The sequence below is a fragment of the Anomaloglossus baeobatrachus genome, unplaced genomic scaffold, assembly GCF_048569485.1.
Source record: "Anomaloglossus baeobatrachus isolate aAnoBae1 unplaced genomic scaffold, aAnoBae1.hap1 Scaffold_34, whole genome shotgun sequence".
Taxonomy (NCBI): domain Eukaryota; kingdom Metazoa; phylum Chordata; class Amphibia; order Anura; family Aromobatidae; genus Anomaloglossus; species Anomaloglossus baeobatrachus.
This window is the reverse complement of record NW_027442771.1, coordinates 1041823-1047708: the sequence shown is the minus strand read 5'-3', so window position 1 is coordinate 1047708 and position 5886 is coordinate 1041823.

Here is a 5886-nt window from a genome sequence, read left to right as displayed (position 1 = left end):
AAAGGAATCTGAACACATTCGCGCAAAAATGAAATGACCACAATTTTCTCCAAAACTATAACAGATGCAAACTTGTCCTGTGTGGTGGAGATGAGATTTGATAAAGTAAGTGGAAATCCAGTAAAAGTTTCATTTGGCTACTTTGCACTCTCGAGATAATCGTCACCATGTGCCAAATGCAATATAAAAGGAATCTGAACACATTCGCGCAAAAATGAAATGACCACAATTTTCTCCAAAACTATAACAGATGCAAACTTGTCCTGTGTAGTGGAGATGAGATTTGATAAAGTAAGTGGAAATCCAGTAAAAGTTTCATTCGGCTACTTTGCACTCTCGAGATAATCGTCACCATGTGCCAAATGCAATATAAAAGGAATCTGAACACATTCGCGCAAAAATGAAATGACCACAATTTTCTCCAAAATTATAACAGATGCAAACTTGTCCTGTGTGGTGGAGATGAGATTTGATAAAGTAAGTGGAAATTTAGTAAAAGTTTCATTTGGCTACTTTGCACTCTTGAGATAATCGTCACCATGTGCCAAATGCAATATAAAAGGAATCTGAACACATTCGCGCAAAAATGAAATGACCACAATTTTCTCCAAAACTATAACAGATGCAAACTTGTCCTGTGTGGTGGAGATGAGATTTGATAAAGTAAGTGGAAATCCAGTAAAAGTTTCATTTGGCTACTTTGCACTCTCGAGATAATTGTCACCATGTGCCAAATGCAATATAATAGGAATCTGAACACATTCGCGCAAAAATGAAATGACCACAATTTTCTCCAAAACTATAACAGATGCAAACTTGTCCTGTGTAGTGGAGATGAGATTTGATAAAGTAAGTGGAAATCCAGTAAAAGTTTCATTCGGCTACTTTGCACTCTCGAGATAATCGTCACCATGTGCCAAATGCAATATAAAAGGAATCTGAACACATTCGCGCAAAAATGAAATGACCACAATTTTCTCCAAAACTATAACAGATGCAAACTTGTCCTGTGTGGTGGAGATGAGATTTGATAAAGTAAGTGGAAATCCAGTAAAAGTTTCATTTGGCTACTTTGCACTCTCGAGATAATCGTCACCATGTGCCAAATGCAATATAAAAGGAATCTGAACACATTCGCGCAAAAATGAAATGACCACAATTTTCTCCAAAACTATAACAGATGCAAACTTGTCCTGTGTGGAGGAGATGAGATTTGATAAAGTAAGTGGAAATCCAGTAAAAGTTTCATTTGGCTACTTTGCACTCTCGAGATAATCGTCACCATGTGCCAAATGCAATATAAAAGGAATCTGAACACATTCGCGCAAAAATGAAATGACCACAATTTTCTCCAAAACTATAACAGATGCAAACTTGTCCTGTGTGGTGGAGATGAGATTTGATAAAGTAAGTGGAAATCCAGTAAAAGTTTCATTTGGCTACTTTTCACTCTCGAGATAATCGTCACCATGTGCCAAATGCAATATAAAAGGAATCTGAACACATTCGCGCAAAAATGAAATGACCACAATTTTCTCCAAAACTATAACAGATGCAAACTTGTCCTGTGTGGAGGAGATGAGATTTGATAAAGTAAGTGGAAATCCAGTAAAAGTTTCATTTGGCTACTTTGCACTCTCGAGATAATCGTCACCATGTGCCAAATGCAATATAAAAGGAATCTGAACACATTCGCGCAAAAATGAAATGACCACAATTTTCTCCAAAACTATAACAGATGCAAACTTGTCCTGTGTGGTGGAGATGAGATTTGATAAAGTAAGTGGAAATCCAGTAAAAGTTTCATTTGGCTACTTTGCACTCTCGAGATAATCGTCACCATGTGCCAAATGCAATATAAAAGGAATCTGAACACATTCGCGCAAAAATGAAATGACCACAATTTTCTCCAAAACTATAACAGATGCAAACTTGTCCTGTGTAGTGGAGATGAGATTTGATAAAGTAAGTGGAAATCCAGTAAAAGTTTCATTCGGCTACTTTGCACTCTCGAGATAATCGTCACCATGTGCCAAATGCAATATAAAAGGAATCTGAACACATTCGCGCAAAAATGAAATGACCACAATTTTCTCCAAAACTATAACAGATGCAAACTTGTCCTGTGTGGTGGAGATGAGATTTGATAAAGTAAGTGGAAATCCAGTAAAAGTTTCATTTGGCTACTTTGCACTCTCGAGATAATTGTCACCATGTGCCAAATGCAATATAAAAGGAATCTGAACACATTCGCGCAAAAATGAAATGACCACAATTTTCTCCAAAACTATAACAGATGCAAACTTGTCCTGTGTGGTGGAGATGAGATTTGATAAAGTAAGTGGAAATTTAGTAAAAGTTTCATTTGGCTACTTTGCACTCTCGAGATAATCGTCACCATGTGCCAAATGCAATATAAAAGGAATCTGAACACATTCGCGCAAAAATGAAATGACCACAATTTTCTCCAAAACTATAACAGATGCAAACTTGTCCTGTGTGGTGGAGATGAGATTTGATAAAGTAAGTGGAAATCCAGTAAAAGTTTCATTTGGCTACTTTGCACTCTCGAGATAATTGTCACCATGTGCCAAATGCAATATAATAGGAATCTGAACACATTCGCGCAAAAATGAAATGACCACAATTTTCTCCAAAACTATAACAGATGCAAACTTGTCCTGTGTAGTGGAGATGAGATTTGATAAAGTAAGTGGAAATCCAGTAAAAGTTTCATTCGGCTACTTTGCACTCTCGAGATAATCGTCACCATGTGCCAAATGCAATATAAAAGGAATCTGAACACATTCGCGCAAAAATGAAATGACCACAATTTTCTCCAAAACTATAACAGATGCAAACTTGTCCTGTGTGGAGGAGATGAGATTTGATAAAGTAAGTGGAAATCCAGTAAAAGTTTCATTTGGCTACTTTGCACTCTCGAGATAATCGTCACCATGTGCCAAATGCAATATAAAAGGAATCTGAACACATTCGCGCAAAAATGAAATGACCACAATTTTCTCCAAAACTATAACAGATGCAAACTTGTCCGGAGTGGTGGAGATGAGATTTGATAAAGTAAGTGGAAATCCATTAAAAGTTTCATTTGGCTACTTTGCACTCTCGAGATAATCGTCACCATGTGCCAAATGCAATATAAAAGGAATCTGAACACATTCGCGCAAAAATGAAATGACCACAATTTTTTCCAAAACTATAACAGATGCAAACTTGTCCTGTGTGGAGGAGATGAGATTTGATAAAGTAAGTGGAAATCCAGTAAAAGTTTCATTTGGCTACTTTGCACTCTCGAGATAATCGTCACCATGTGCCAAATGCAATATAAAAGGAATCTGAACACATTCGCGCAAAAATGAAATGACCACAATTTTCTCCAAAACTATAACAGATGCAAACTTGTCCTGTGTGGTGGAGATGAGATTTGATAAAGTAAGTGGAAATCCAGTAAAAGTTTCATTTGGCTACTTTGCACTCTCGATATAATCGTCACCATGTGTCAAATGCATTAAAAAAGGAATCTAAACACATTCGCGCAAAAATGAAATGACCACAATTATCTCCAAAACTATAACAGATGCAAACTTGTCCTGTGTCGTGGAGATGAGATTTGATAAAGTAAGTGGAAATCCAGTAAAAGTTTAATTTGGCTACTTTGCACTCTCGAGATAATCGTCACCATGTGCCAAATGCAATATAAAAGGAATCTGAACACCGCGCAAAAATGAAATGACCACAATTTTCTCCAAAACTATAACAGATGCAAACTTGTCCTGTGTGGAGGAGATGAGATTTGATAAAGTAAGTGGAAATCCAGTAAAAGTTTCATTTGGCTACTTTGCACTCTCGAGATAATCGTCACCATGTGCCAAATGCAATATAAAAGGAATCTGAACACTTTCGCGCAAAAAATGAAATGACCACAATTTTCTCCAAAACTATAACAGATGCAAACTTGTCCTGTGTGGTGGAGATGAGATTTGATAAAGTAAGTGGAAATCCAGTAAAAGTTTCATTTGGCTACTTTGCACTCTCGAGATAATCGTCACCATGTGCCAAATGCAATATAAAAAGAATTTGAACACATTCGCGCAAAAATGAAATGACCACAATTTTCTCCAAAACTATAACAGATGCAAACTTGTCCTGTGTGGAGGAGATGAGATTTGATAAAGTAAGTGGAAATCCAGTAAAAGTTTCATTTTGCTACTCTGCACTCTCGAGATAATCGTCACCATGTGCCAAATGCAATATAAAAGGAATCTGAACACATTCGCGCAAAAATGAAATGACCACAATTTTCTCCAAAACTATAACAGATGCAAACTTGTCCTGTGTGGTGGAGATGAGATTTGATAAAGTAAGAGGAAATCCAGTAAAAGTTTCATTTGGCTACTTTGCACTCTCGAGATAATCGTCACCATGTGACAAATGCAATATAAAAGGAATCTGAACACATTCGCGCAAAAATGAAATGACCACAATTTTCTCCAAAACTATAACAGATGCAAACTTGTCCTGTGTGGTGGAGATGAGATTTGATAAAGTAAGTGGAAATCCAGTAAAAGTTTCATTTGGCTATTTTGCACTCTCGAGATAATCGTCACCATGTGTCAAATGCAATAAAAAAGGAATCTGAACACATTCGCGCAAAAATGAAATCACCACATCTATCTCCAAAACTATAACAGATGCAAACTTGTCCTGTGTGGTGGAGATGAGATTTGATAAAGTAAGTGGAAATCCAGTAAACTTTTCATTTGGCTACTTTGCACTCTCGAGATAATCGTCACCATGTGCCAAATGCATTATAAAAGGAATCTGAACACATTCGCGCAAAAATGAAATGACCACAATTTTCTCCAAAACTATAACAGATGCAAACTTGTCCTGTGTGGTGAAGATGAGTTTTGATAAAGTAAGTGGAAATCCAGTAAAAGTTTCATTTGGCTACTTTGCACTCTCGAGATAATCGTCAGTATGTGCCAAATGCAATATAAAAGGAATCTGAACACATTCGCGCAAAAATGAAATGACCACAATTTTCTCCAAAACTATAACAGATGCAAACTTGTCCTGTGTGGTGGAGATGAGATTTGATAAAGTAAGTGGAAATCCAGTAAAAGTTTCATTTGGCTACTTTGCACTCTCGAGATAATCGTCACCATGTGCCAAATGCAATATAATAGCAATCTGAACACATTCGCGCATAAATGAAATGACCACAATTTTCTCCAAAACTATAACAGATGCAAACTTGTCCTGTGTGGTGGAGATGAGATTTGATAAAGTGGAAATCCAGTAAAAGTTTCATTTGGCTACTTTGCACTCTCGAGATAATCGTCACCATGTGCCAAATGCAATATAATAGCAATCTGAACACATTCGCGCATAAATGAAATGACCACAATTTTCTCCAAAACTATAACAGATGCAAACTTGTCCTGTGTGGTGGAGATGAGATTTGATAAAGTAAGTGGAAATCCAGTAAAAGTTTCATTTGGCTACTTTGCACTCTCGAGATAATCGTCACCATGTGCCAAATGCAATTTAATAGCAATCTGAACACATTCGCGCATAAATGAAATGACCACAATTTTCTCCAAAACTATAACAGATGCAAACTTGTCCTGTGTGGTGGAGATGAGATTTGATAAAGTAAGTGGAAATCCAGTAAAAGTTTCATTTGGCTACTTTGCACTCTCGAGATAATCGTCACCATGTGCCAAATGCAATATAATAGCAATCTGAACACATTCGCGCATAAATGAAATGACCACAATTTTCTCCAAAACTATAACAGATGCAAACTTGTCCTGTGTGGTGGAGATGAGATTTGATAAAGTAATAATTAATAATAATAAT